Source organism: Athene cunicularia (assembly GCF_003259725.1).
Source record: "Athene cunicularia isolate RWA chromosome Z unlocalized genomic scaffold, athCun1 chrZ_part1, whole genome shotgun sequence".
Taxonomy (NCBI): Eukaryota; Metazoa; Chordata; class Aves; order Strigiformes; family Strigidae; genus Athene; species Athene cunicularia.
The window spans coordinates 14590710-14613798 of record NW_020799142.1 but is presented as its reverse complement, the minus strand read 5'-3'; the positions used below and the strand labels follow the sequence as shown (position 1 = coordinate 14613798).

At 43.2% G+C, this 23089-nt stretch overlaps 2 protein-coding genes across 2 annotated transcripts in view; both read left to right on the top strand.

Moving 5' to 3' along the window:
- The window catches only part of IPO11 (importin 11), a 333704-nt gene that overhangs the window by 140075 nt on the left and 170540 nt on the right, over positions 1 to 23089 (top strand). The window lies entirely within an intron of this gene.
- The window catches only part of KIF2A (kinesin family member 2A), a 56789-nt gene continuing 56182 nt past the window's right edge, over positions 22483 to 23089 (top strand). Inside the window, exon 1 of the mRNA XM_026865719.1 lies at positions 22483 to 22622. The gene's annotated coding sequence lies outside the window, so the exon portion shown is untranslated. The remainder of the gene's footprint in view (positions 22623 to 23089) is intronic.

Sequence of the window (23089 nt, the reverse complement as noted above, 5' to 3'; positions counted from 1 at the left end):
ATCCTTTCAAGGACTTAAATTTCAAAGGATTGTGATATGTTGCTCATGTATCACTGTTATCACCATATATCACTAACTTGGTTAGCAGTTAACCAGGAAGACTCCCATTCCAAAAAAAAAAAATCATCTTCGATGATAGCCTGGCCAAATCTAATAAAAATGATTTTCACTTTGAGTAGCTAGGTTTGAGACTGAAACATTCGCTAATGACAGGAAACAGAAATCATTGCTCTACTCTTTAAAAATGAAGATACTGAAGAACATTACAAAACTGGAGTTTTAAGGAAGTATGTGTTATATTATTACTGCCAGGGTCTGGGAACTGAATGGAGCTGCATCACAAGACAGGACAGAATGTCATTCAGAGGCACCTTGACAAGCTCAAGAAGTGGGTCTATGTGAACCTCAGGAGGTTCAACAAGGCCAAGTGTAAGGTCCTGTATGTGTGCTGGGCCAACAGACAACAATCAATACAGGTTGGGGGATAAAGGGATTGAGAGCAGATGTGTGCAGAAGGACTTGGGGTACTGGTGGATGAAAAACTGGACATGAGCCAGCAATTCACAGTGCGTTCACAGCCCAGAAAGCCAACTGTATCCTGGGCTACACCAAAAGAAGTGTGGCCAGCAGGATGAAGGAAGTGGTTCTGTCCCTCTACTATGCTCTGGTGAGACCCCACCAGGAATACTGCATCCAGCTCTGCAGTCCTCAGCACAGGAAAGGAGTGGGCCTGTTGGAACAAGTCCAGAAGAGAGCCAGGAAAATGATCAGTGGGATGGAAGGCCTCTGCTATGAAGAAACACTAAGAGAGTTGGGGTTGTTTAGCCTGGAGAAAAGTCTCCAGAGAGACCTTATAGTAGGCTTCCATTACCTAAAGGTGGCTACAGGAAAGGCAGAGAGGCACTGTAGTGACTACAGTTACCAGGGTCTGTAGTGACAGGACAAGGGGTAATGGTTTTGAACTGAAAGAGGGTATATTTAGGTTACATATAAGGAAGAAATTCTTCACTGTGAAGGTGGTGAGACACTGGCACAGGTTGCCCAGAGAAGCTGTGGCTGCCCCCTCCCTGGCAGTGTCCAAGGCCAGGCTGGACTTTGAGCAACCTGGGCTAGTTGAAGATATTCCTGCTCACGGCAGGCAGGGTTGGACTAGACGACCTTTAAAGGTCCCTTCCAACCCAACCATCTATGATTCTATGAAGAGAGGGGAACAGGCAGTGCCACAGCCCCACCAAAGCAAGCTTCAATATGCACAGGTCCAGCAAATGGGGACCTAAAGCCACCAGTCTGGTAAGTGTGCAAAGGGGAGATCAGCTGCAGGCGTGGAAACCTCAGATCTGACCTACAACTTGTATGAGCAGTATGCACAACAGTCACCCCATCAGGGTTCCTGGAAGAATGATGTTTGAGGATTTAGCAAATCATCGTGTTTCCTTAATTACCTGGACTGACCAATAACAAGGTGGTATGTTATTGAAAGGATAGGTTGCTGGATCTCAGTCACACTTTTTCAGAGAGGGAGAAGGGTCTAAATGTGCATGAAATAATGGCAGACTATAAGGAGAGCAAAATGAGTGAAGAGCTGATCCCGGTGGGTGTCACAGAAAAGGATTGGGGTGACTTCTTGACAGGGCATTTCAGGACAATTTAGAACAAGAGTGAGTCTGCCACACTTCACACTGCAGAGGGGCTTGTAAGCTGAGAGAAGTGGAGCTAAGAACTGAGAAGTAATATGTACTGAATCTCTTATCATTTACTTTCATCTGTTAGGAGCATATCATTAACCTCTAAGTTTTTCAGTTTTATTACTGGTATTCCATAGATAATTTGTTCTCTTATCCAATACCAGTGGCTTTATAAGGGTTGATAAATGTTTGTACTGTACTTTGGATACTTATGATTCTATGAAAATACTAAGTGCTAGTACAAATATAAAAACAAAGGAGCAACGTGTTATTTTATAATTATTTTTCCTTTACATATGTAAGTCCAGGAAAGTAGTTTATAAGGAAAATCCTATATATGATAGTAGTCACAATTAAAAGAGGATCAAAATGTTGAGAGCCCTGAAGTTATTAATTTACTTCTGATACTGTTTCAACAGAAAGAGTGATGTCCTGGTTCAGCTAGGATAGGGTTAAGTTTCCCCAGCAGAGAGAGAGGGGGAAGGGATCTCCAGCCGGGTTATTCATACCATGCTGATGTCAGGTCCCGGAGCGGAGCCTTTTTCTTTTTACTTTTGCTTTTGGTTTTGGGGTTGTGCACACACACGTGGCCAGCTTGCTCCCTGACCATTTAGCGGTGTTTCTCTGTATATCTTTTGTCTTGTTCATTGTTATTGCTGTTTATTGTTATCATTGCCACTGTTGTTGTTCAGATTGTTTTATCACACTGTTGTATTAAATTTCTTCTTATTTTAGCCCGAGTTTGTACCTCACTGCCAGCCCAATCGACTGAGGGTGGGGGAGAGCCAACGGCAACGTGCACTCCGGTCCCGGCAGGGCTTAAACCATCACAGCCTTTATTGGCGCACCAAAGTGGGGCTCGAGGGCTGAAATAAGAATAAAAAGGGACAGACCCTGACCAGAGTGTGATAGAGCAATCTGTTGGGTGTAATTTTTCTGTTTGTATTTGTATGTGTTTGATAAGAAAATTGTTTGCAATGCCGGCTCACTTGTTTGCGTGGTGGGGCTGGATTACTCCTTATATCCAGTGTATGATCCCAGTGGTGGCGTTTGTTATCGGTGGAAAATGTATAAAGGGTCTTATGTTGTTATATGGGCTATTGAATGCTTGTGCTGCCTTTGTATCACTGTGTCGGATTCGCCAGTACCTGTTTGCCATTTGGGCTTTTGTTAGGGGTCTCACCCCCTCTGTGGGTGAGCCAGAGGAAGAGATCTTCTCGGGTTTTGGGAGTTACAGTTATCCTTGGAGCCTGCAGGCCAGTGTGATTGTGGCACAATGCCTTCTGAATGCCTGCCTGATTTCGGTTTTGGCCATGCGGCATTTCTCTAACAATAGCAGTGCCCGGAAACCTGCCCCGAGGTCAGATAATAGTGAGTGGCAAGGGGTGTGGGAAAAGATGGGCAAAGGCCTGAGTCTGTGAGCATCTCCACTGCTTTGGAATTTCACTCCTGAGCAAATGCAGAGCCCCGAGAAGCTGATGGAGTGCTTAGAAAGTGTGTGTTACAAAACTGGCAAAACCCAGGAGACACAAATCGCTGCAATGTGTTGGGGACTTGCCCATGCCTACAGTGTCCTCTTTAATACCATCCACTGCCCTCAAGGGGAAGAGAAGGCTAGAGAACCTGAAAGCGAACTCACTGTAACTGCCTGTCCCCCCAGTCCAGATACTGAGCCTGTCTCAGTCGCCTCCACCAGCACAGCGACTGAGCCAGAGAGCCAGGCAGTGCCAATGTTAGTCGCCCCGATACAAAAAACAAAATATACCAGAAAGTCAGTTCACAGAGTGAGGGATGAGGATGAGCCAGGCCCATCACAGGAACAGGAGGAAGGACCAGAGGTGATTGTCCGATCTCTATCCCCAACTGTGCTGCGAGATATGCGGAGAGATTTTGGCCGCCTGGGAGGCGAGCAGATTTGCACCTGGCTGCTCCGATGCTGGGACAATGGAGCCAGTGCTTTTGAAATGGAGGGGAGAGAGGCCAAGCAGCTGGGATCTTTGGCCAAGGATGCTGGCATTGATAGGAAAATAGGGAAACAGATTCAAACCCTCAGTCTTTGGAAGGGACTCCTGCTCAGTGTAAGGGAGAGGCACCCCTACAAGGATGATATCCTATGTTAGCAAAGCAAATGGGCCAGCATTGAGAAAGGCATCCAGAACCTCAGGGAACTGGCTGTGTTTGAGATGATCTATGGTGATCTGAATGATGAGCAGTCACCCATGGACCCAGATCAGGCCCCTTGCACACACCTGATGTGGTGAAAGTTCCTGAAGAGCGCACCAGAAGCACACTCGAAAGCATTGGCAATAGTGTCCTGGTGGACAGACACCCACACTCTAACAGTGGATGGAGTGGTTGGCAAGCTCCGGCAATATGAGGGAAATCTCCCTTCATCTCAATATCCCTGGGTATCAGCTGTGGAGGAACTGTCTCAGAGGGTCCAAAAAATGGAAAAGGACATTTCCTACCTTCCACCTGCACGGGCTGATGTCTCAGCCGTTAGAAGTAAACGTTTCCCCACCCAAGAGAAAGGCAGCAGAAGGCACACACCACGAGGCACCCTGTGTTTTTTTTCTCTGCAACCATGGAGAAAACATGAGGAGGTGGGATGGACAGCCCACTGCTGCCCTAGCTGCATGAGTAGAGCAGCTGAAAGGGAAGACCATCACAAAAGGGGAGTCCTCCAAGAAGAGCACAGCTCCAGTGACCAGTTAGAAATCCCCCAGGCAGAATAAAACGGTGAATGTTATGTCTGACCCTCTTGAGGGGACCAGTAAATCATTCTTGCAAGAAGTGAGTGATGATGAGCAGGATTAGAGGGGCCCTGACTCCAGCCAGGTGGAGGAAAGGGATAATCGGATTTACTGGACAGTGTGGATCCGATGGCCTGGCACGTCAGACCCACAAGAGTATAAGGCTTTGGTGGACACTGCGCACAGTGCACCCTGATGCCATCGAGCTACAGTGGGGTTGAATCCATCTGCATCTCCAGAGTGACAGGGGGATCCCAACAGCTGACCCTACTGGAAGCTGAAGGGAGCCTGACTGGGAAGGACTGGCATAAGCACCCCACTGTGACTGGCCCAGATGCCCCATGCATCCTGGGCATAGACTATCTCAGGAGAGGGTACTTCAAAGACCCAGAAGGGTACAGGTGAGCTTTTGGTGTAGCTGCCCTGGAGTAGGTTGAACAGTTGTCCACCTTACCCGGCCTCTCAGAGGATCCCTCAGTGGTGGGGCGGCTTAAGGTTGAGGAGCAGCGAGTGCCGATTGTTACCAGGACGGTGCAGCGGCGGCAGTACCGATATTCCCTGGTCCCCATCCATCAGCTGATCCGTCAACTAGAAAGTCAGAAGGTGATCAGCAAAACTCACTCACCCTTCAACAGTCCTATATGGCCAGTTGGAAAGCCTAATGGCGAGTGGAGGCTAACTGTGGACTACCGTGGCCTGAATGAAGTTATGCCAGCAATGAGTGCTGCAGTGTCGGACATGCTAGAGCTCCAGTATGAACTGGAGTCGAAGGCAGCCAAGTGGTACGTCACGATTGACATTGCTAACATGTTCTTCTCCATTCTAATAGCGCCAGAGTGCAGGCCACAGTTTGCGTTCACTTGGAGAGGCATCTAGTACACCTGGAATCGATTGCCCCAGGGGTGGAACCACAGCTCCACCATTTGCCATGGACTGGTCCATACTGCACTGGAGAAAGATGGGGCTCTAGAACACCTGCAGTATATTGATGACATAATTGTATGGGGGAACACAGCCAAGGAAGTCTTTGAGAAAGGGAAGGAGATCATTGAAATCCTCCTGAAGGCCGGCTTTGCCATTAAGCAAAAGAAAGTCAAGGGCCCTGCAAGGCAAATTTAATTCCTAGGGATAAAATGGCAAGATGGGTGTCGCCACATCCCAGTGGAGGTAATAAACAAGATAACAGCCATGGCCCCACCAACCTCTAAAAAGGAGACTCGGTCTTTCCTGGGCGCTATGGGGTTCTGGAGGATGCACATCCCGAACTACAGCCTGATTGTGAGCCCTCTCTACCACGTAACCCGTAAGAAGAACGATTTTGAATGGGGCCCTGAGCAGCAACAATCCTTTGAACAGATTAAATGAGAGATTGCCCAAGCAGTAGCCCTCGGGCCAGTCCGGGAAGGGCAGGAGGTTAAGAACATGCTCTGCACCGCAGCTGGGGAAAATGCCCCTACCTGGAGACTCTGGCAGAGAGCACCTGGGGAGACCTGAGGCCGACCTCTGGGCTTTTGGAGCCGGGGATACAAAGGCTCTGAAGCTAATGACACACCAACTGAGAAGGAGATACTGGCAGCTTACGAAGGAGTTCGGGCTGCCTCAGAAGTGGTCGGCACTGAAACACAGCTCCTCCTGGCACCCCGACTGCCGGTGCTGGGGTGGATGTTCAAAGGAAAGGCTTCCTCCACACATCATGCAACCGATGCCACGTGGAGTAAATGGGTTGTGTTGATAACACAACGGGCTCGAATAGGGAACCCCAGCAGCTCAGGGATACTAGAGGTGATTACGAACTGGCCAGAGAGCAAAGATTCCGGGATGTCACCAGAACAGGAGGTGACACGTGCTAAGGAGGCCCCACCATATAACGAGCTGCCGGATGAGGAGAAGCAATTTGCCCTGTTCACTGATGGGTCTTGTCGTATTGTGGGAAAACATTGACGGTGGAAGGCTGCTGTGTGGAGTCCCACACGACGGGTCACTGAAGCTGCTGAGGGACAGGAGGAATTGAGCCAGTTTGCAGAGGTGAAAGCCGTCCAGCTTGCTTTGGATATTGCTGAGAGGGAAAAGTGGCCGAGACTCTACCTCTACACCGACTCGTGGGCAGTGGCGAATACCCTGTGGAAATGGCTGCAGCAATGGAAGCAGAACAACTGGCAACGTAAGGGTAAAACCGTCTGGGCTGCTGAAGTATGGCAGGACATTGCAGCCCGTGTGGAAAACCTCGTTGTGAAGGTGCGCCATGTGGATGCCCATGTACCCAAGAGTCGGGCCACTGATGAACATCGACACAACCAGCAGGCAGACCAAGCTGCTAAGATTAGGGAGGCTCAGGTGGACTTGGACTGGCAGCGCAAAGGTGAACTGTTCATAGCCCGGTGGGCCCATGAGACCTCGGGCCACCAAGGTAGGGATGCAACATACAGGTGGACTCGAGATCGAGGAGTGGACCTCACTATTGACACCATTGCAGAGATCATCCACGGATGCGAGATGTGTGCTGCAATCAAACATGCCAAGCGGGTGAAGCCCCAGCGAAATGGAGAGCGATGGCTGAAATATAGATATGGAGAGGCCTGGCAGATCGACTACATCACACTGCCACAGACCCGCCACAGGAAGCGCCACGTGCTCACAATGGTGGAAGTAACCACTGGGTGGCTGGAAGCTTACCCAGTGCCCCACGCCACCGCCCAGAACACCATCCTGGGCCTTGAAACCCAAGTCCTGTGGCGGCACGGCACCCCAGAGAGAATTGAGTCAGACAACGGGACCCACTTCCGAAACAACCTCATAAATGCCTGGGCAGAAGAACATGGCATCGAGTGGGTCTACCATATCCCCTACCACGCACCAGCCTCTGGGAAGATCGAGCACTACAATGGACTGTTAAAAACCACATTGAAAGCACTGGGAGGTGGCACCTTCAAAGACTGGGACATGCATCTAGCAAAGGCCACCTGGCTAGTCAACACAAGAGGATCTGCCAGTCTAGCTGGCCCGGTTCAGTGGAAACCTCCATGTGCTGTAGATGGGGATAAAGTCCCTGTGGTGCGCATGAGGAATATATTGGGAAAAATGGTCTGGTTTAGTCCTGCGCCAGGCAAAGGTAAAGGCAAACCCATCCACGGGATTGCTTTTGCCCAAGGACCTGGGTGCACCTGGTGGGTTATGCAGGACAATGGAGAGGTCCGATGCATACCACAGGGGGACTTGATTCTGGGTGAGAACATGCCATGAATTATGCTGTGCCTGAGTAAATTATTATTTTGTTATTGTTAACTGCTAAATGGCAGCTGGACATGATGCAGATGGTATAGAATAAAGGGGTGGATTATGTCCTGGTTCAGCTAGGATAGGGTTATGTTTCCCCAGCAGAGAGAGAAGGGGAAGGGATCTCCAGCCGGGTTATTCATACCATGCTGACGTCAGGTCCAGGGGCAGAGCCTTTTTCTTTTTACTTTCGCTTTTGGTTTTGGGGTTGTGCACACACACGTGGCGGGCTTGCTCCCTGACCATTTAGTGGTATTTCTCTGTATATCGTTTGTCTTGTTCATTGTTATTGCTTTTTTATTGTCGTTATCATTGCCACTCTTTTATTCAGATTGTTTTATCACACTGATGTATTAAATTTCTTCTTATTTTAACCCAGGGCTTGTGCCTCACTGCCAGCCCGACCAGCTGGGGCGGGGGGGAAAGCAACATGCTCTCCGGTCCCGGCAGGGCTTAAACCAGCACAAGTGAGTAAAGAAAGATGTGAGAAGAGAGATAGAGTTCCTTTAAGACTGTTTTAGAATATTTCCTAGAAAAGGATACAGTCCATTTTAGGAGTAAATCAGGTACATATAAAGATGGAGTAGTGGTGAAGATAATACCATTCTGATAATTACCTTCCTTTTCCTTGGGTAAAAAAAAATCAAACTTGTGATTCTTTATTCTTCAGAATACAATACCTCCTGTTATTATTTCTGCAGTGCTCTTACATACTTCTGTGCAATCATCTCAGTGATTTTTCCAAATCTGTTCCTGAGCCAGTTGTGCAGGTAAGTTAATATCCTCTTCATATCTCCTGTTGTGTTAGTAACTTAAGCTATGAGGTAAAGGAGAGGCTTGAAGAACAAGACTAGAGAGCTTCTTTCAAGGGAGGAGTCACCTTTTCTTTTTTTCTGTTTGTTTGAAATCTACATTTTCTACAAGAAAGTGCCATCATTTGGAAATGCATTCCACCTGATGCACCCTAGTAGCAGTGAGAGAAATGAAAGCCACAAAGTTCAGATGAGGAATAAGCTATAGGTTTATATCTACAAAAAGACTGAGAAAAAAATGACAGAAAAAGCAATTTGTCTGACAGTAATACATTTTTCAGAGAAATCTCTGAAATGTTGACAGAATTGCAATTAAAAGGAAGGATCCTATCTTACCTAAATGATATAATATGGCAATGCTCAGTACAAACTGCTGCAGCTCTTGACAAGAAAGAGATGGAAAATATGAAAAAGCTCTTAGGTATCACAGCCTTGAACCACAGAGTTACTACATTTATCAACTGGGACTAATGAGATTCCTTAGTACAACACAAGACTGTGATGTGTGAGTATTTATCTCAGCAAATAGTGCTGCACTGTACTATTTCAGTTACTGACTGTGCAACAATAGTTGGTTATATCATCACTAGGACAATCACAGTCTTTAACATACAACTTTACATATAATAAGAATTCCACATATCAACTGGTAGATGAAATTCTGTGGTTTCTCAGTCCTTGGGACAAACCCACGTAGCATAAGGAATATGTGAAAATCTGGCCTTCTGCATGCACGAGTATTTTTCTTCTTCCTTGGTGTATTTAGATTCGTGGGACTTCTCATCAGGACTTCTCATGCCTCAGGTTTCCTGGGATACAAGAAACAAATTTGGACAACAGAAACTAATTAAAAAAATTAACTTCATTTTTCAAAATGCCAGTTTAGATTAGAAACTGAAGTTTCTTCTCACAGAAATAGGACAGTAGAGATAACAGTAGTGTTAATGGTCTTGTGTTATCTAGCTCCAAGGAGGTCTTGTTGAATGGTGATGTTCTACTTGGGGGCCATAACTCTGTAGTCTTCATGTCCTAACACCAGTTAGCATCACTAGTCTAAGTGTCATTGGTCTAAGTAAAAATCAACTTGTTGATGATGTCTTAATTTCCTATTTTACCCAGGCCTAGTGAGCACTTGCTTTCCACACAGCAACAATATTTAACTAGGCTTATCTACCAGGCAGCTTCCTGCTTCTGGTGAGCCATCACCTTAGTACAACTTCACAGAATCACAGAATCATCTAGGTTGGAAAAGACCTTGAAGATCACCTAGTCCAAGCATCAGCCTAACACTGACAGTTCCCAACTACACCATATCCTTCAGTGCTATGTCAGCCCAACTCTTAAACACCTCTAGGGACGGGGACTCCACCACCTCTTTGGGCAGCCCATTTGAAATGCTGGGGTTTCAACCCCAAGCCCCAAATTAAGGTTGACATATGTGTGATTCCCACAGCCCTTCCCAAAGGGGGGATGAGTTTGCCTTTAGGCTTCCCTCCAGGGTGCAGCTGGCCTGGCAGGGAGACCCATTGGGTAAATGAACCCCAGGTGTCTGCATTAAGTAAGCAAAGGTCAGGTGTCCCACTGAGGGATAAAAGCTGGGACCACTTGCAGCCTGCCTGTGGGGTGGATGCATTTTGCAGAGTTTCCTGTTGGGGAAGGGTTTCCTGTCTCCCTGGGACTGGGCTCCAGTCAGGTCTGGCCTTTCTAAACGTGGGCTCTGTAGAGATTCAGTGTGTGGCTTCCTTGGTCTTATGTGTTTGGCTTGTTGACTTGGTTGTCTCCTGTCCCTTCTATGGGAAACTGCATTTCCCCATTTATTCCACCCATTGTTGGTTGTGTGTTGTTGTTGTTGGGGTTAGTGGGATTGATGTCCATTATGTATAATCTGACTGACTTGTTTGTGCCCCCAGCACTCACCCATGCACTGACCTTTTTGTATCACATACAATTTGGTCATTGGTTCATCTTTATGCTGGCTGTGTCCTTTATGCTAGGCCTGGTAATTGGCAAAACACCCTTCCAACACCTAACAACTTGTTCTGTAAAGAAATGCTTCCTAATATCTAGGTTAAACCTTCCTTGGTGCCACTTGAGGTCATTCTCTCTGTCCTATTGCTTGTTACTTGGTTAAAGAGGCTTATCCCCAGCTCTCTGCACCCTCCTTTCAGGGAGCTGTAGAGGGCGATGAGGTCTCCCTTCAGCTTCCTCTTTTCCAGACTAAACACCCCCAGTTCCCTCAGCTGCTCCCTGTACGACCTGTGCTCCAGACCCTGCACCAGCTCCGTCGCCCTTCTCTGGACACACTCGAGTCATTCAATGTCCTTTTTGTAGTGAGGGGCCCAAAACTGAACACAGGAATCGAGGGGCGGCCTCACCAGTGCCGAGTACAGGGGTCAGATCCCTTCCCTGTCCCTGCTGGCCACGCTATTGCTGACACAAGCCAGGATGCCATTGGCCTTCTTGGCCCCCTGGGCACACTGCTGGCTCCTGTTCAGCCGGCTGTCAATCAATACCCCCAGGTCCCTCTCTGACTGGCAGCTCTCCAGCCATTCCTCCCCAAGCCTGTAGCAGTGCTGTGGGGAGTACTTGCTTCAAGATGTCATTTTGTCACTTATTGGAAATAAGAATTTCCCATAGTCCTACACTGTTATTATCACCATTCTTCAGCATGGCAGGTACTTTGCAGTGACCGAAAGTGTATTCTTTACAAATTATTCCAATGTCAGTGCTTTATGCTTGTGTGTGCAGTGACAGATCATTATAAAGGATTATTACAAATAAAATATAAATTTGTGAACACAGTGAAACTTCATGCAGAAAAGCTGTATGTTGTTGACCATGGGTCACGGTCACCATCATACTCCAGCATCATTCTGTTTGCCTCTTGTTTGGTGAACCCTGGGACATTGTGGAACAATGGCTTAATAAAGATGTGACAAGCTATAAGATAGGAACATAATGAAGTTATGAGATTTTTTTTTTTTTAACTCTGGGCATTTAAAATTAAATATCTAACTACAACTCCTCATTCTCACAGTGTTTAGTGCCCACAGTTGCCTTAGATCTCTATGAATTAAATACTTAAAAGACATTTTAAAAATTTATAATAATTAATGTAAAAATAATTTTAGTAACAGCTGAGAACAAAATGTTGGAGTTCCTGTAAGCTAACACATGGAAATTAAACACAATTCTCTGTGTGCCAACATCATGGGTTGTAACCTGCACAGTGGAAGCCTGTACGTCCCCCATTTCATTGTTTCTCACTGTGCTGGGTTTTTTCACTAACTCATTCTTCTCTGAGGATGACCAATTTGCAAAAAACTTCACCTCTTTCTGTAAACCTCTTTTAGAAGGAAGTTGATATAAATAATTTCTAAGTTATGAAGGAAGGAAAGTTACAGGATAGGGATTTTATTCTTCTTGTAACTAGGTCCTGTTGTTTCCCTATTTGCTTTGTATTGATGGCCATTGTCCTGTGAGCAATAGAAAACAACTTGTCAGGAAAGTCTTGGATATAGGTGTACATGTACTGCATATCCTGGAATTGCCTGGGTTTGCCTGGTTTTGTCTCCTGTTTCTCGTTTCCTTAGTTGAGGTTATAACCTCAGAATTAGAAAAATGATAGTAACTGTAATAACCTCAGTAATTATCAAGTAACTTTATTTTAGTGCCCCTGAAGGACACTTCAGTGGTTTTGTATATATTTATTCAGAAAAAAAAAAAAAGCCTCATCCTCTTCTGCCAACATATGAAAAGCAGGGATTCTTCCTTCAGATGCATTAGTACAGTCATGCCCAAGTTATCAGGTAAATTGTACAAGTTGTGGTTGAACACATAGTAATAAACTCATCACTAAAACTAGAACAACCATGAAGTTCAAATTAAATCTCTTAATTCAGGTGGGAGAGAGGGTTTAGGCAGGAGGAAAAGGATTTGTCGTAAGTACAGTAGAAATGTAAGGCTGTGAGGATCTGAGACAGGTCATCTAGCCCATCCACCTGCTCAGAGACAGGGTATATACCATCTCTAAGAGATACTTAATCTCTTCTTGAATCACCTTCACTGGAGAATTATGACAAATGCCATGTATAATCTGATCCAGTGCTTAACTATACTTAAACTATGCTTAAACAGAAAGTTTTTTTCTTATAATATACTTCACAGTACTCTTCATGAACACATTGAGCTTGCACTGGCTGCTGCTTTTGCAAGAGCATGACACCAGGTTGCATTCAGAGTGGTTACTGTATAAACTTGGAGAATTTTCAGAGCACTATTACTGCATCCTAGAGTAGTATATTTGAATACCTGACTTCTCATTTGTGGGTTTAACATTGTCTTTATCACATTTGATCTTGATGTATTAATTTTCAGGAATTGTAACTTACTTACACACACCCAGTATATCAAGAGACTGCTTGTGCCAGACCAGCCTGCCTGCCAGGCCAGCCAATGCTGTCCAAGTACCCTCATTTCAGCTCCTGTAAGAAGCAGTATAGAACAAAGTTCTTCAAGTTTGGAAAAGCTTCTCTTTGAGGTTACATTTTTGAGGTAATCACAATACTATCACACTTGTATGTCTCTTTGAACTGCTCCCTCCTTTCTAACAGCATGTTAAAAGAAGAAATAATGTAACTTTTAAAATAAAATTTTGAAAAAAAGAAGTCTTATGGATGAGCTCTTCAAGGTACTCTACAGACTATCTTTATGAGCAAGTGCAAAGGGAATAAAATGAAACTTGGTTATCTTTCACAAGCCTTTCTACTATTTGCCTGAATTTTCATCAATGCTGCACTAAAAAAGAGAAATTTAGTTGTACCTTTGCCAGAGGAAATCAGAAAAGGAATTAGCTTTCTTAGAGAAGTCTTTGGGAATCAGATGTCAGTCTACAGCACTCCACAAGTATAGATCCAGAAGTTCAGTAACCAGGAATTAATATGAAGCATTTCTTTAAGCTAAAAGAAGAGGACAACCTCAAAACATTGCCTATCCACTTTCAGAGCTAAACATAAAAAGAAGGGTTTTTCCCAATATACTCTTACTCTGTGTGTACTGTTTAGTACAAGTGTAAAAAGTTTAAATATATTTAAATATATTCCAGTAGTTGGATCCAAAATATTCTAGTCTCATTTCTTCCTTCATGCACTTGATCCAGTGAGCTTGGAAACATTTGAATTCCATCATGAACATTAAGGTGAAAGAACTGTACACTAGATTCACAGTGTATTGAGGCATGCTGGTATTTCCAAATAATTCCTCTCCCCTCAGCTGTCTTTGACCGTAGCCATGCCATGCATTTGAGCCAGGCACCACATCTTCAAAGGTGCCTCTGTCCTCAACTCAGTATGAGAGCTTTTGAGCCTCCACCTTCAGAGAGACCCAGGGATCCTGCCATGTCCTCTGAACAGGAAAGGACTTGCCCAAGCACTGATGCCTGCTGGAGCCCTTCCACACCAAAGTGCAATCTCACTCCATTTGTATTTGGACCCCAACAGATGTCTGTGCCACAGAATCCATTCCAAGGCCACTTATTTCTTAGAAATAGGTAGAATTTCAGTGTTTATCCATGTCAACCATCATAAAGAGCCCAGGTTCTTTCAGTGGCCTTTGTACTCATCAAATGTAAAGGAATCCTTGATTTCAAATAAACTTGAAGAGCAGTTCAGCTGTAACTGTACTGAGGTTAAGATCAGGGAACTTACTGCAGTAATTTCTACGAATTATAATATTTCTTTCTCCTTGCTTTGGCCATGTAACAGGTGGTAAGACATTTGCCTAGGGACTGGAAGACAGTGGGGTTATTCAGTTTTATAAGCTTTACCATTTCTGAAATCCAGGAAAAAGGAACACAGTTTGACTATATCCCTTATTTACTGTATAAAAAAATAAAGTATGGCCTGTCTTAGAATAGAAGACAGGGCATTAATAACTTTTAGCTTTTCTGGTTATTACAATAAGTAATCACCATGTCTGGGATTTTTATTTTAATTTTTTTTTTTTACTTTAAGCAGAAAACAGTAGGTTTGCTGTGCTCATAACTCATAAGAGCTCCATAAACATAAATAGCCTTTGTTATGATACTTTTAAAAATCTTTATTATGATAAATGCAAGCAACTTAATTTGTCAAATGTACAAATGCTCAGAATAATCTGCATATATCATTTCTGTCTAGTTTCCAAGGTGAATGGATAGGAAATGCAGCCAGATTTGGAAGGGTATAAAAACTAATAAATCTTTTCAATTTTATTTTTTTGTTGTTCTCTGACATTAATGGAGATAAAAACATGCATTAATCCATTTGTAAGCAAATTTCTTAATTTTTCCAAGGAATCTGTCAAGCAAGAGTAAACATTTAATGTAATCAAATTACCAGACACAGTGGCATTTTAAGAAAATAATTCTATTTAGTAGTGAATTTATTAATAAAACAACCTTTATTATCTCTTATTGTTTGAGAAGATTTCATGAAGTTTGCTATATGGAAAATCACATGAAGAAAAATGCACCTGACTGCACCAACTTCTCTCTTGTAGGATGGTAGGGATGAATAGTACAGTTTTAATGACTTTGATTTAAAAAAAAAAAAATCCTTGCTATTTTTACTTCTAAAAGTATGCATCATTATAGTTAGAAATGTGCTACAGTTGCATATGCAGAAGGATGTCTACTCTCAGAGGTCTTAGAAGGAAGCTTGGGATTGCTGCATCATCATAAGTATTTCAAATGTTATCTTCCAGCATATGTAAAATCAATTCCTCTGACTGTCTTCTTTTAGAATACCCTTTTACCTTGAATTTAGGTCCTGACTGCCTCATGACAGAAACGGCAAAAAGTTCTCTTTGCAATTTTTATGTATGTTGATGAATGGGCATATTCAGGACTGAGTTCCATGTCATCTGGGTGCAGCACCAAGTCTAGTGGCTGCTTGGCTGTTGCCATAGTACTGTGCAGTGTAGTTCTAGCTAATTACACAAAAGTTACACTGGGTTTATGAAAGGGCATTAAAAAGGCGTAAAATCATAAACAAGCACATTGACAATCTATGTGAATTCAAATTTCAACATAAAATTTGCGAAAATACTGTGTGTTAAGACAAAAATACCTCAGGGATGACTATCTGGTTTTGCTAGTACCAGATACTAATGATGAAGAAATATGTAGGAAGCTACAGGATAACTTCTAAAAACAAGTAAAGAAACCATGTGATTTTTACAAGGCAGATTAGGTCTACATGACTTGCTGCAGAAGCCTTACTGATGGGGTATGGACAGGATGCAATTATTAGATGAAGCTAGAAAGCAGATGCATTCCTGTTAAAGTTATTTTCATGGGTAATATGATACAAGATATTTCCTTCTGACAGAAAATTACATTGGATAGCAGAAGGATGTACGAAATGTCTATTTATCACTCAGCTGAACAGCCTGACACTGTTTTACTACAAACCCTCTGAGATTTTCCTTGAAGATTTGGAAAGGGGAGAGAAGGGAGAAAAGAAAGAGGAAAGAGGAGGATGAAGACTAAATATAAATATCCATAGTATATAGTTCTGGGTTTACTTCTAGGCAGCAAGTGGCTTGGACAGAGATTGAGTTTCATCTGCTTTTTTTTTTTTTTTTTTTTTTTTTTTTTTTTTTTTTTTTTTTTTTTTTCTGAAGCAGTTTGCTATCTAGCAGGAATTCTGCCCGTGTTTCATACAATCAATAGGAAAGCATAACGAAATGTGACCCCAGATATATAGTTGCCTTGGGCGAGACACTCAGTAGCAGTGTATGGAATGAATAAGTGCATATGTAATATATGTGCCAGAGCCAAAATGACCATACCGCTGTCTACTGCAATAAGCACATCCAGCTTTGCTGTTCTTCAGTGATTCTATCATTTTGTGACTTTTGAACTACTGAGGTTTTTCTGGACTGTCATTTTAACTTTAGCTACATGTTATGGCTAATCCAACCAATGAACACAAGTAGCTACGAATACAGGAAAAAGCAAAAGATGTTGTTACCGTGGCTACAGATGTAGCACTGGAGTGAAGGACATGATAAGAGAAGGTTCCTAATGTTTCTCTCATGTCTTCTTCTTTGAAGACACTGGAATACATTCACATCCTTCTTCTCTTTTTGATTCTTTAATTAGTATCTAGCAATGCTCCACTTCTCTGCAAGCAAAAGTTCTTTAGAAGCACAGTTTATTCTGGAATAATAAAGCAATAATTGAAATAACAGTTTTATTTTTATACTTGCACTTGCTTTAGGGGAAAATTTGCTCAATAACTAGTTTTCTCCACGTTTTGGGCTGACCATCGAAACCAGCAGAAGTGTGCCAAAAGAGCTGTATGTAGAGGGATGTTCTTCACAACAGCAGAGGTCAGTGAGCCTCACATTTTCTTACGATATTTGGCTTGACCATGATGGTTTTATGCCAGCCCTTATGCACACTGCTAGAAGGATTCTTGTAAGACAAGATCTAGAATTACCTTGAGAAGCTGCATGGAAATACACTAATAAAAGAAAAGTAGCTAGAATTGCAAAAAGTGTACAAACAGCCTCGTTTATGCAGATGAGAGGCTTTTAGAAAACCTGACCTTCTTAGGAAGCATAAAGACAAGTGACCAGAAAAGCCATGATAGGAGTTATCAGTGCTGTGTGTTGACACGTGACCAACAGAGAGCAATTACAAACTTTTGCTTAAATTTGGTCTGTTAACAAAACAATGCTGAAGAACCATGCTTCCAGTTGTCATGATGGCATGAATAACAGTAGCACGCTGATAGCTCTGTTAAGGTGGACATATGACAAGTGTTTGAGTTTTACAGCAACAGTTTCAGCACCTGTATTCTCTAACACAGGGAAGCCTAGTATGCTTAGACATATTTGTTTAAACCTAACCATTCATGTCATTTCTAGTATATAATTATTTAATTATAATCCCAAAAGCATTGTTACTCAAATGAGTCATCGGTTCACTTCCTGCAGGTAATGAGCAGAATTTGTAGACATTTAATGTAATGGAATCTAGAATACATTTGTGGAAAACAAGAGGTTAGTTATGAAGCTTTCAGTGCCTGGTTTAAAACATTTTGATTCTCAGATAAGGCAGCTATGCAAATTTATGAATATCACAAGAATTTATTATTCAGAGATAGTTACATGAAAACCAGATTTTTATATCTAATAAAGCAGTGTGAAATACACTAAAATATTTCATCTCTGTATGTAAGGCGGTTCTCCTATTTTTATCACTGATGGCGTTGTGTAGGCTATTACTCATGAAGTGCTGTGTCCAGCAGGGGGTAGTTTTAAATAGCCATATAATGTAGCTGAAAAGATCTTTAAAAAGAAAAAAGAGCAGGAAGGGATCTGTGAGACAGCTCAGCTGTTACTGTTTTCGCAAAAGAATCTATCAGTCTAAGTGGGCAACTACGATCTCAAACTACTTCAGCCACTCTTTGCATATTTACTGTTTCTTCAGTGGAGGAAATAATCTATTATTAATTTTGCAATTATTTTATGTGCTGCAACAGGTTCTCATGATGACCTGAGAAGCTACAGTACTATGGTGGTTCCTTTTAAAAATTGTTTCTATGTAATAGATACGTTGATTATTTTTTTTAATCTTACAACCACATGTTCCTTTAACCTCACTGTTGACTGCCCTCTGTACATATTTAATACCAGTTGCATTCATGCAACTAGAAAATTATTTTTCAATTTGAGTTTTAAAAACCTATCAGTATGATTACAAACATGTTCTATTAATCATATTTGTTTACTAGTGCTATGAAATAGTTCAGATACTTAATAATCAATAACTTTTAAGTTATCGAGGAGGTATTCGTGAGTTGGTTTTGACATCAAAATATAGTGAATTAAGAATTTTAGTTAATATGATGATGTCTGTAGGAAATGCAAGTAGATGCTCGTGTTTATTGAAAACCAAAGAATTCCTGCCAACAGTTGAAACATAACTGGTGTAGGATCATTTTCCACTATTTTTGATATCTTACTAATCCAAAAGCAGCCAAAATTTTGAACTGAATTCCAAAGACTCAGTAATTTTATTGTTTGTCTGTATTGTCAAAAGCACCATGCATAAAAAGTACACATGTACTGCTCTTTGAATTTTGCAGTCATTATTTTAGAAACCATAAATATACTTTCTAAAAAATGATCAGAGAAAGTCTGTGCTAGTGGACCAATAAAATGGAATACTGCATATAATAAAATTTTCCCATACCTCAGTTAAAAAATATATAACTAAACTGTGGACCTCAAAGCTTTGGTTCTTCTATTTAATGATGGACTGAATATTGTTAATGAAAACTGTGAAGAGACATATATTTAGAATATGAGGTAAGACAGACCTGGTACTCAGGAGCACAGTTTTGCATGCTTTTTCTCAAAACAAAACAAAACAAAACAAAAACAAACCCAAAAAAACAACCAAACAAAAAAAACCAACCCAGCACTTACTTAAACAAACCCCCAACTATTAGAGATCTTTATTTGTGTAAGTAAACTTCCTATAATGCTTTGCCATGTTTTTAAATATTTACTACTAATGTTGTTCATTTTCTAGGGAAACACAAGAGATTTTCTGGCCATTCCTGACTTGCTCTATGAAAGCCTCCATATATGCTTTATGACAACAACAAAAATCAAAGAGCATAAACCAAAATTATAATTTTGGATCTTATTTTCATGAGACAACTTCAAATTTGTATTTAAAGTTTAGAACATTCTTAAACATTCTTAAAAAGCCAAAGCATTTCAAAGATTTCAGGATTAAGTCCAGATTGGTAAGTATTTAAGTTCTATTTTATTTTAGAGAAGCACCTGATTTTGTAAATTCTTATGGTTGAGTATATATTTCTAAGATACACCTTCACCTCAGTGAGACCATTTGTGTGAAAAAGTAATTATCTATTTCTGCAACAACAGGACTCAAATAATTTTCCAGAATATTATATATAATTTGTGTCTCAATTTTTTCAGTTTAACCTTTATGGAATAGACAGAGCAAATAGTATGAAAAATAATAACTTTTTATTTAAGTATTTCAAATTATATGCTTTTTCTGCAAATCGTAGAATCTGAATGTTTTTATTTTCACATTACATAGAAACATCAGAAAAGGTTTTATCAAATTGATCATAAATATAAAAGTTAAACAAGACCAAGCAATGGCTATCCAAGTCTATCACAAGTACTTCTCAAAAACAAAGCTGAACTATGACAGGTATGTCTGTGAGTAGAATTTGTATAAAAAGAACATTATAAAGTGTTCAGTTCAAGTCACTGAAATGCCATAGAATTTTAGTGAGTAGAAGAAACTTTTTTTAAAATTCAAAGTTAGTCCCAGCCTAATTCTTATGTAAGTCTGAAACATTTATTGCATTTTGTTTTTATTGCAAAAACATTTATAGGCTAAAGAAATGTATCTTTAATTCTGCTACAATTAGAAGAGACCTTTTAAAGGCACCAGACTCTTCATGGTATTAATTGCATCAGATCTTTTTTCAAATAGATATTTCTTCCCAGAGTTTGTCAGTAGTCTAAATGGACAGTGACTAAACTAGAAAGCAAAAGTAGTTTTGCTGGACATACCTTGAAACCTTTAATATTATAATTCCACCATAACCATAGTAAGCAATACTTTCCATGAATAATGTGATTCAGACATAAATTTCTCATGAAAAAATTGTTGGACAAGGATAAGAAAGTAAGACCCAGTTTTTAAAAGCATTAAACTTTCACTCGTTTAATTTTTCCTTCACACTTCATTAAAGGGGTGGTTTATACCAGTTAGAGTCAATACAAGTAGCAACCAAGCAATGCAAGGTGGTTGTTGCTGTTTAACTTTCTATCAGTTCCCTCTCTATTTTGTGTGTGTGAATATAGAATCATAGAATGGTTTGGGTCAGAACAGATCTTAAAGATCATCTAGTTCCAACCCCCTGCCATGGGCAGGGACACCTTCCACTAGACCAGGTTGCTCAAAGCCCCGTCCAGCCTGGCCTTGGACACTGCCAGGGAGGGGGCAGTCACAACTTCTCTGGGCAACCTGTGCCAGTGTCTCACCACCTCACAGGAAATAATTTCTTACTTAGATCTAATCTAAATCTACCCTCCTTCAGTTTAAAACCATTGCCCTTTGTGTACTGGGTTTGCATGGCAAGGTTTTGGTAGTGGGGGGAGGGTCACGGAGGTGGTTTCTGTGAGAAGATGCTAGAAGCTTCCCCCATGTCTGATAGAGTCAATGCCAGCCGGCTCCAAGACATCTGGACAAGGTCGAGCCCATCAGTGATAGTGGCACCAGTTCTGTGGTAACATATTTAAGAAGGGGGAAAAAATACAGTGCAATTGCAGCTGGAGAGAGGAGTGAGAATATGTGAGAGGAACCACTCTGCAGACACCAAGGTCAGTGGAGAAGGAGGGTGAGGAGTTGCTCCAGGCACCAGAGCAGAGACCCCCCCTGCAGCCCCCGGTGCAGCCCCCGGTGGGGCAGGCTGTGCCCCTGCAGCCCGTGGAGGTCCACGGTGGAGCAGATCTCCACCTGCAGCCCCTGGGGACCCCACTCAGAGCAGGTGGATGCCTGGAGGAGGCTGTGACCCTGCGGGAAGCCCACACTGGAGCAGGCTCCTGGCAGGACCTGTGGCCCCGTGGAGAGAGGAGCCCACGCTGGAGCAGGTTTGCTGACAGGACTTGTGACCCCACGGGGGACCCAGGCTGGAGCAGCCTGTTCCTGAAGGACTGCAGCCCGTGGGAGGGACCCATGCTGGAACAGCTCATGAAAAACTGCAGCCCACAGGAAGGACTTGCGCTGGAGAAGTTTGTAGAGAATTGTCTCCCATGGGAGGGACCCCATGCTGGAGCAGACAAGAGTGAGAGGAGGAAGAAGCAGAAGAGACAATGGGTGATGAACTGACTGCAACCGCCATTCCCCGTTCCCCTGTGCTGCTCAGAGGGAGGAGGTAGAGAAATAGGCAGTAAAGTTAAGCCCAGGAAGAAGGGAGAGGTGGGAGGAAAGTGTTTTAAGATTAGTTTTTATTTCTCATTATCCTACTTTGATTTGATTGGTAATAAACTAAACTGATTTCCTTAAGTCTGTTTTGCCTGTGATCTCTCCCTGTCTTTATCTTGACCCATGAGTCTTTTGTTATATTTTCTCTCCCCTGTCCAGCTGAGGAGGGGAGTGATAGAGCAGTTTTGGTGGGCACCTGGCATCCAACCTGGGTCAACTCACCACACCTAGTCCTGTCATTACGGGCCCTGGTAAAAAGTGTCTTTCTTATAAGCTCCCTTTAAGCACTGAAAGGTTGCAATAAGGTCTCCCCAGAGCCTTCTCTTTTCTAGGCTGAACAACCCCAACTCTCTTAGTCTTTCTTCATAGTAGAGGTGCTCCATCCCCGACCATCTTTGTGGCCTACTCTGGACCTGCTCTAACAGGCCCATGTCTTTCCTGTGGTGAGGACTGCAAAGCTGGACACAGAACTGCAGGTGAGGTCTCACCAGAGCAGAGGGGCAGAACTACCTCCCTCGGCCTGTTGGCCACATTTCCCTTGATGCAGCCCAGGATACAGTTGGTTTCCAGGGCTGTGAGTGCACATTGCCAGCTCATGTCCAGTTTTTCATCCACCAGTACCCTAAAGTCCTTCTTCAAAGGGCTTCACTCTTGCTCACTCTGTCTGTCTGTCTCTCTGCTCTGTAGGAATTGCCATAATTTCTGGACTCTGACTTAGCTGGTTATATACTGATTTCAATATGAATCTGGCAGTGGAGGCAGGTAGAAGATGCAAGGCAAGGCTGGTGAAAGGCTGGGTGGGAGGGCACAGCTCTCAGGGGGGTGGCACGGTGTCAGCTGTCATTATGTATTACCTGTTGAAGTATGGATTGGGAGATTATTTTTAATAGACTGGCTTTGCTGGGCAAGAAGAGGCTCAGTGTTTAGGGTATTTATTGTGATGCTGCTCAAGGTGACTAGGAAGCTGTGCAAGAAAGAATTTTGGACCAGTGGTGGCTCCGTGTCAGGCAGAAGCTGCCCTTGAAGGAGAAATCCAAGTGACAGCGTTTAATGAAATGGCTTGACTGAGGTACAGGATTCATTACAGGGAAATTAGGAACATGAAGCGTGTTTTGTTTTTTATTGAAGCTGTACAAAGGCACGGGCCAGTCGTGTGGCAAAGATGGATGGCTGCTGTTGACAGCAGAGCCTTCCCTGGACCTACGGGCTGCTGAAAGGTTGGGGAGCACGAGGAGTGCTTCTAAGCTGCTCTGCTTGGCCCACGGCAGCCGTATGAGCAGACGGTAGGTAGATAAAGCTAAAACCATCTGGTGCCAAACGGGCGCACGTGTGCGTCTCTCGGTCGGGGACAGCTCCAGAGGCAGAGGCTCGCCCAGGCGGCCTGCGGCTGGGACCAGCCTCTCCCGGCCCAGGCCCGGGCCCTGGCGAGCGGGCAGGCGGCAGGGCTGTCAGGAGCGGGGCGCCGGCTCCTCGTCGGCGGGCCCGCCCATCGTGTGATACCCCGGCCGAGGTGCCGCGGAGGGCGGCCGTGCGGGC